This window comes from Anopheles stephensi, unplaced genomic scaffold, assembly GCF_013141755.1.
Source record: "Anopheles stephensi strain Indian unplaced genomic scaffold, UCI_ANSTEP_V1.0 ucontig172, whole genome shotgun sequence".
NCBI lineage: Eukaryota > Metazoa > Arthropoda > Insecta > Diptera > Culicidae > Anopheles > Anopheles stephensi.
Genome location: NW_023405094.1, coordinates 15,001 through 24,339, shown reverse-complemented (window position 1 = coordinate 24,339; position 9,339 = coordinate 15,001).

Genomic DNA, 9,339 nt, shown 5'->3' with positions numbered 1-9,339 from the left:
CCGGGGGTGAAATTTTTTTTTCACGAGATTTTGATGAAAATGGCTTCGGAACGCGTTTCTAATAATGAAAAGTGAAACCAAACAGTATTTGCGAAGAAAAAATTGTCCTATGAAAAAATCACTTTTTCTTAGGGTACGGGTCAAAAATTTTCTAAGTCCCAAAAAATCACTTATTCTCGAATATCTCGAAAACTACGTATCGGACAGGGGTCAACCAAGGTGTTTTAGAAAGGTCTCAACAAGCTCTAAATAATGGGCCATAGCGACTTTTTAGTGATTTTTTGACACTTTTTCGCATATCGGCATCCTTGGTTCCCATACTGGCCATAGGTCATAGGGCACCGAACGGCCAACTTCTGGTCCGGGGGTGAAATTTTTTTTCACGAGATTTTGATGAAAATGGCTTCGGAACGCGTTTCTAATAATGAAAAGTGAAACCAAACAGTATTTGCGAAGAAAAAATTGTCCTATGAAAAAATCACTTTTTCTTAGGGTACGGGTCAAAAATTTTCTAAGTCCCAAAAAATCACATGTTCTCGAATATCTCGAAAACTACGTATCGGACAGGGGTCAACCAAGGTGTTTTAGAAAGGTCTTTACAAGCTCTATTTAATGAGCCATAGCGACTTTCAAGTGATTTTTTGACACTTTTTCGCATATCGGCATCCTTGGTTCCCATACTGGCCATAGGCCATAGGGCACCGAACGGCCAACTTTTGGTCCGGGGGTGAAATTTTTTTTTCACGAGATTTTGATGAAAATGGCTTCGGAACGCGTTTCTAATAATGAAAAGTGAAACCAAACAGTATTTGCGAAGAAAAAATTGTCCTATGAAAAAATCACTTTTTCTTAGGGTACGGGTCAAAAATTTTCTAAGTCCCAAAAAATCACTTATTCTCGAATATCTCGAAAACTACGTATCGGACAGGGGTCAACCAAGGTGTTTTAGAAAGGTCTTTACAAGCTCTATTTAATGAGCCATAGCGACTTTCAAGTGATTTTTTGACACTTTTTCGCATATCGGCATCCTTGGTTCCCATACTGGCCATAGGCCATAGGGCACCGAACGGCCAACTTTTGGTCCGGGGGTGAAATTTTTTTTTCACGAGATTTTGATGAAAATGGCTTCGGAACGCGTTTCTAATAATGAAAAGTGAAACCAAACAGTATTTGCGAAGAAAAAATTGTCCTATGAAAAAATCACTTTTTCTTAGGGTACGGGTCAAAAATTTTCTAAGTCCCAAAAAATCACTTATTCTCGAATATCTCGAAAACTACGTATCGGACAGGGGTCAACCAAGGTGTTTTAGAAAGGTCTCAACAAGCTCTAATTAATGAGCCATAGCGACTTTCAAGTGATTTTTTGACACTTTTTCGCATATCGGCATCCTTGGTTCCCATACTGGCCATAGGTCATAGGGCACCGAACGGCCAACTTCTGGTCCGGGGGTGAAATTTTTTTTCACGAGATTTTGATGAAAATGGCTTCGGAACGCGTTTCTAATAATGAAAAGTGAAACCAAACAGTATTTGCGAAGAAAAAATTGTCCTATGAAAAAATCACTTTTTCTTAGGGTACGGGTCAAAAATTTTCTAAGTCCCAAAAAATCACATATTCTCGAATATCTCGAAAACTACGTATCGGACAGGGGTCAACCAAGGTGTTTTAGAAAGGTCTTTACAAGCTCTATTTAATGAGCCATAGCGACTTTCAAGTGATTTTTTGACACTTTTTCGCATATCGGCATCCTTGGTTCCCATACTGGCCATAGGCCATAGGGCACCGAACGGCCAACTTTTGGTCCGGGGGTGAAATTTTTTTTTCACGAGATTTTGATGAAAATGGCTTCGGAACGCGTTTCTAATAATGAAAAGTGAAACCAAACAGTATTTGCGAAGAAAAAATTGTCCTATGAAAAAATCACTTTTTCTTAGGGTACGGGTCAAAAATTTTCTAAGTCCCAAAAAATCACTTATTCTCGAATATCTCGAAAACTACGTATCGGACAGGGGTCAACCAAGGTGTTTTAGAAAGGTCTTCACAAGCTCTAATTAATGAGCCATAGCGACTTTTCAAGTGATTTTTTGACACTTTTTCGCATATCGGCATCCTTGGTTCCCATACTGGCCATAGGTCATAGGGCACCGAACGGCCAACTTCTGGTCCGGGGGTGAAATTTTTTTTTCACGAGATTTTGATGAAAATGGCTTCGGAACGCGTTTCTAATAATGAAAAGTGAAACCAAACAGTATTTGCGAAGAAAAAATTGTCCTATGAAAAAATCACTTTTTCTTAGGGTACGGGTCAAAAATTTTCTAAGTCCCAAAAAATCACTTATTCTCGAATATCTCGAAAACTACGTATCGGACAGGGGTCAACCAAGGTGTTTTAGAAAGGTCTTTACAAGCTCTATTTAATGAGCCATAGCGACTTTCAAGTGATTTTTTGACACTTTTTCGCATATCGGCATCCTTGGTTCCCATACTGGCCATAGGCCATAGGGCACCGAACGGCCAACTTTTGGTCCGGGGGTGAAATTTTTTTTTCACGAGATTTTGATGAAAATGGCTTCGGAACGCGTTTCTAATAATGAAAAGTGAAACCAAACAGTATTTGCGAAGAAAAAATTGTCCTATGAAAAAATCACTTTTTCTTAGGGTACGGGTCAAAAATTTTCTAAGTCCCAAAAAATCACATTTTCTCGAATATCTCGAAAACTACTTATCGGACAGGGGTCAACCAAGGTGTTTTAGAAAGGTCTCAACAAGCTCTAAATAATGGGCCATAGCGACTTTTTAGTGATTTTTTGACAAATTTTGTCATATCGGCATCCCGAGTTCCCATACTGGCCATAGGCCATGGGGCCCCGAACGAAAAAATTTTGGTCCGAGGGTCAAAATTTTTTTTCTCATAAATTTGTTCAAAACGCCGTCGGAACGCGCCTTAGATCATGAAAAGTGAAAAGAAACAGTATTTTGCAAAAGTTGGGGTGGCCTATGACTTACATGGCCACGTCCTAGGTCCGAGTTCCCGAGGTCGTGTTCTTCAGTGGCGGAAAAAAATGGCCACTTGTGGGAGATGCAAAATGTTCATTTTGTATTATAGGGGACACACTATCGAAGCGAAAATTTCAGAAATGGCCTAAAACGTGAAGAAATGATGGGGTATGTACGAAAAGAAGGTTTTTATGGTCAAACGGTGAAAATTTTTTTTTTATGAAAAATTTTGGTCTCCCACCGTTCATGAATTTCTAGGACCAAAAATCGAAAAATTTGAAAACTTCACGATCGAAAGGGAAACGCATATGTGGTGTTCCTAGGTGTGTACGGTGTACGAAAAACGGGTTCACGATGAGATATCAGGCAAATAAGTGGACCTAAAGTGAGTTATACGGGTAAGACGAGGTGTCCAAAGACCGAAATAGGGGTACCAACTGAGAACGAAATGAAGGTCCCCGAAGTCGCCATACAAGTTATAGGAGGTGTCCAAAGTACGAAAAGAGTTCCATATTCGGCTGTTCCTACTATATGGTTCCCTGATTGCTGCTCCAAGGAGTAGTGAGGAAGTGTCCAAAGGTCTGTTGGGGGTATCGAGGTGATACCCTCGACGGACAATATGCACGAAAAGTGGTTCGATGATCTATCCTGTAGGTCGTACGGCAGCCATACCCGGCTGGAAGTACCGCGGTAATTCCGCAATAAAACGTTCGCCAGACGAACAAACAAATTGAATTAGCTCATCGTAGTGTACGGAAACGAAACGAAAATGTAAGGTGATTAGGGATCCGGGAGCAATCTCGCGATCCCATGGTTCGGTGTAAGAAATGATACGAAGTGTTCATAAGTCTCCTCTGGAGGCAGAACCATCGTAGCAAAGTTCGGGAACCCAAGGGTCACAAAAACTCGTAGGACGATATCCACGAATAATCGGGGACTTGTGGGGACTACCGTGCCCTGACAAGTCAACTACACCTTAACTGGTGATGGTCGTCCTACGGGGACCTGCGGGGAACAAAAGGGTCACAAAAACTCGTAGGACAATATCTCCGAATAATCGGGGACTTGTGGGGACCACCGTGCCCTGACAAGTCAACTACACCTTAACTGGTGATGGTTGTCCTACGGGGACCTGCCGGGAACCCAAGGGTCACAAAAACTCGTAGGACGATATCCACGAATAATCGGGGACTTGTGGGGACTACCGTGCCCTGACAAGTCAACTACACCTTAACTGGTGATGGTCGTCCTACGGGGACCTTCAGGGAGCCGCAGTAAGTCGCAGGTCGTATGCGAGCCTTGATTGGTCCTGTTGGGGGCGTGCGGGGTGTAATGCCTCGGTACGTCAAATGTTGGTGTACGATGTACATCGATAATCTGACATCCTCCTGAACAACCTTTGCTCGTGTGGTTATTGGCGCTGTGGAGTCGGTGTACTGCCGCAGGTCAATGAGAGTGGTCACAACAAAGATTGTGTCACCTGATGAACGTAGAAAGAGAGTCTGCGGGGACTGGTGCCCTGGTAGACAAAAAATATCGAACAAGCAATTGACGAAGACGAATTCTGGTTGATCCTACCAGTAATATACGCTTGTCTCAAAGGTTAAGCCATGCATGTCTAAGTACAAACATAAATGAATGTGAAACCGCATAAGGCTCAGTACAACAGCCATAATTCACAAGATCATCCACCCATCAGTTACTTGGATAACTGTGGAAAAGCCAGAGCTAATACATGCAACATGCCGGGACCGCTGTCCGCTTGCGGGCGGTGGAACTGGTGCACTTATTAGTAAAACCAATCGCCTCCGGGCGGCTTGAGTTGAAGTCTGGATAAGGATGCCGATCGTATGGTCGCTTGACCGACGACAGATCTTGCAAATGTCTGCCCTATCAACTATTGATGGTAGTGTAGAGGACTACCATGGTTGCGACGGGTAACGGGGAATCAGGGTTCGATTCCGGAGAGGGAGCCTGAGAAATGGCTACCACATCCAAGGAAGGCAGCAGGCGCGTAAATTACCCAATCCCGGCACGGGGAGGTAGTGACGAGAAATAACAATATGGACCTCTCTAACGATGGTCCATAATTGGAATGAATTGAGCATAAATCCTTCAATAAGGATCAAGTGGAGGGCAAGTCTGGTGCCAGCAGCCGCGGTAATTCCAGCTCCACTAGCGTATATTAAAGTTGTTGCGGTTAAAACGTTCGAAGTTGATTCCCCGTCCAGACACGCGACCGCCGCGGGCGCCCGGCACACGCCGGATACGTTCGTGCGCGAGCTCGCGGCTGCGACTCACAATGGTGTGCCTGGGCGTCAACCTCGTGATCGGTCGGGCACGTCCCGAGCCGGTGCGTGGTGCCCGGGCAGCTCCCATTTACCTTGAACAAATTAGAGTGCTTCAAGCAGGCTAGTACAAAAGCGTCCACACCCGCCCAGGGTTGGCGTTGGCCGAGAATAATCTTGCATGGAATAATGGAACATGACCTCGGTCTGAGTCTTTTGGTTGGTTTTGTATAGACCCAGAGGTAATGATTAACAGAAGTAGTTGGGGGCATTGGTATTACGGCGCGAGAGGTGAAATTCGTAGACCGTCGTAGGACCAACTGAAGCGAAAGCGTTTGCCATGGATGCTTTCATTAATCAAGAACGAAAGTTAGAGGATCGAAGGCGATTAGATACCGCCCTAGTTCTAACCGTAAACGATGCCAATCAGCAATTGGGAGACGCTACTACATTCGGTGCTCTCAGTAGCTTCCGGGAAACCAAAATCGGGTTCCGGGGGAAGTATGGTTGCAAAGTTGAAACTTAAAGGAATTGACGGAAGGGCACCACAAGAAGTGGAGCTTGCAGAGGCGAACTGTCAACCGAAGCGAGCGGACGCCTTTCGTGAGCTTCTGGTAAAATACAGTTATTTGAGTGAAAACGATCTTCCAAGCAGTGAAACGTGCGTGCAAAGTGTGTAGTTGACCAGTTTGTACGCCAGCTGAGTGAAGACCCGGCGAAAAACCGTGAATATTTAGTTTAAAACGGCACACAAACATTGCGTCGCGCTTCGGCGCGTGTGACCGGAATATTGCGTGTGTGGTGAGGTGAGTGCGTGCGTGCGAAGCGCTCCCTTTCGGTGCGGTGGAAAGGGAGCCCGCACCCGCAGTTGGGTGAAAAACTCTTCAGGAGCAAGAAAGTGCTGTGAAAAACATAACGTTAACGGAAAAAATAAACATTCAGTGTAAAAACAGCACCAAAAACGGTGAAAAAACAACGGTGCAAAACACGTGCTAAGGGCACCTGTACTTAGAAGGGCAGTGTGTGTCAGTGTCGGTTTGTGCGTGCGAGGCGTGTTGCGTGTACTTGACAAGTGCACAGTGGAGAGCCCATCGGACATTCCGGTGGATGTCCTGGGAGAGCTCTCCCCTTTAGTGCCACCAGCGCCACCTATGGGGCACTAGCACAAGCCAGATCGCAGACACAAACCACAAAAGCTCCGCACTGAGCTTTTGCGATAAAGGCGTATGCGGACCGCATACCGGCTAGGCGCAGAAGCCTAGAGATTGCTGGGCACAGCAACAAACCGGTCAGCGGTAGAAATGCAAGAGGAGGAGAGCAGGTCTGATGGGTCGGTGGATGCGGAGGCCACCGTAACCGTCAGACCGAAGAAGATGAAGATGTCGCCGCGAGTAGTGGTGACGCTCCTGTCGCCGGGAACGCTGTCGTCGCTGTGCAGCGCACCGGGAGCACCCACGCCAGCCCCGAGGGGAACGCCAGGGACATCAGGAGAGGCGGATGCGGAAGCGCGAGAGAGGACCGCCCCCGCCCCCGCCCCCACACCGTCACCACGGAGATCGGTATCTCCCGAGATGCTGGCGCCAGCCGCATCGCCGTCGGTAGAAGAGATCGAAACCGTGGAACGAGAAGCGGAACCATCACCGCCTGCAGAGGACTTCACGAGTCGCATCGAGAAGCTCTTGCAGAAGCTGGAAGAGATGACCGTGTTGTGGGAGAAGAGCGAGGCGGAGAACGCGAGACTCCGCCATGAGCTGAATATTTATCGCACGGGCGTGAGAACAATCGAGCAGCTGGAGGACTCAGTGACTGGCGTGCGCTTGGGAAACCAAGTGACTACCAAGTCAAAATCCGGGCCCAGCAATAGGACGATTAGGCGCACCAAGCAACGTGAGAGAGCCGAAGCACGCCAGTCGCTGGGTCCTGCCCAGCATCGCCTGCTGGAGATGCAGGAGCAGCTGCGGCGGGAAATTGCGGGAGCGCAATGCGAGGCACAGACGAGAGACGGGCAGGGGCAGCGATCCCAACCCCTGCAGCCGCGGAACCTTCCGGCACCGGAAACCAGTCGGCAGCAGGAACAATCGTACCGGGACGCCCTGGTATCCGGATGGCAGGTGGCAGGGAAGCGGCAAAAGGCTCAGCCTTCAGCCGCAACCCAGCAGCGGCAACAGCCGAAACCTGCCGCACCGAGCCAACGCCCTGCACAGGTGAACCGACGGGCCCGACGCCGACGACCAGATGCGATCTTGGTGGTTCCGGCACCGGGGGTCTCCTTCGCGGAGATCTACAGGCCCATCCGGACGAGCCCGGCCCTGCAGGAGGACCAGAGGCACATCCGCATCGGGAAGAGGACCCCGAAAGGTAACCTCAGGATGGAGCTGGCACGTGACGTGGATGCCGAGGCGTTGTGTCGCCGCATCCAATTTACGCTGGGGGAGCTTGGGTCTGCCAAGGTCCTTACCGAGATGGCGGAGGTGCTTCTAAAGAACGTTGACAACCTCACCGAAGCGGACACCATCCGGGAAGCACTGAGGGCGGCACTCACGAGGGAGCCAACGGTGGCCTCGTTGCGGATGTGGGAGAGGGCCGACGCGACGAAACGGGCTCGCGTACGGCTACCGCGTGTCGAGGCAGAAGCCATCTTGAGCAAGAAGCGCTTGCTCATCGACTACGCTTCTTGCCAGCTGGAGGAGGCCCCCATGCTGGAAGCGGCAAAGCGCCGTTGCTTCCGGTGCCTGGAGAGGGGGCATTTGGCGGCGAACTGCGTCGGACCCGACCGCAGCAACTGCTGCATCCGATGCGGAGAACCTGGCCATCGGGCGGCCACCTGCAGCAGTGCGGTTAGCTGCATCCGGTGTGGAGGACCGCACCGCATTGCAGCGCACGGCTGCAGAGGACCAAAACGATAGTGCGGAGTGCCGGAGAGGCAACGCCCGTTTCGGCCCGAACGAGATCCGCCATCGGCCGACACTTTCTTCGTTGTCGGCAAAGGCGGAACCAGCGGCAATAGGATACCGCGCCCTATGACGCGCCGGTATATTGCCGCCATCGCGTTCGGGCCGAATGCGCTGTCGAAACCAAAGGAGGAGTAAGCCCGACGATGGGCCAACCACGAGAGCGGACCGCCATAGTGTTCTTACGTCGGCGGACGTCGAAGCCGCCATCGCTACCATGAACACTTAGTGGGAGCGGTCTAGGCTGAAACGACCGGCCAGTGACAGAGCGTGCGAGAAACGACCGGGCGAGACCGGCATTTTGCCGTCTCCGCTTTGTGCGGTCGTTCGTTCTCGCACAGGCGGGCGAGAGAGAGCGCGCGTGCGCTCGGTTCGGGTACGATCGGCATTTTGCGTTCTCCGCTTTGTGCGTACGTTCGTACCCGACCAATAGCGTGCGAGTACTCCATTTGTGTTATAAGCGTCATTTGTCGTCAACGTTTTGTGCGGATGTCCGTCCAATCGTAATAGGGAGACTGTCTTTGCTTGTTTAACTGTGTGCATGTGCGTTCATGCATTTAATGTTAGAGTAAGCATCAGGGAACCGAAGAAATGGCGAATTGCGGGCACGCCCGCTTCGTCTGTGATTAGGAGTTATGTTCGTGTCCGTCATTTTTATTAAATGTCGTGTAGTCGAAAAGTTAGGCGGGGCGCGGGCCCTCACTTTATGTAGAGAGGAACGCCATTGCCGCCGGTGGCTACGCCCTCGCCGGGAAGGCCGCCGGCAATGGAGTTTGTTTATTTATTATATGTCACCCAATATTTGTTCATGCGCGTTTTGTATCTGTTACATTGTTAAATGATATATGTTACCGCAACAAAATATTGACTTTTAATAAATAAACACGTGGCTTTAAAAAAAAAAAAAAAAAAAAGAAGTGGAGCTTGCGGCTTAATTTGACTCAACACGGGAAAACTTACCAGGTCCGAACTTATCGAGGTAAGACAGATTAAGAGCTCTTTCTCAAATTTAAGGGTAGTGGTGCATGGCCGTTCTTAGTTCGTGGAATGATTTGTCTGGTTAATTCCGATAACGAACGCGACTCAAACAAGCTAACTAGAAC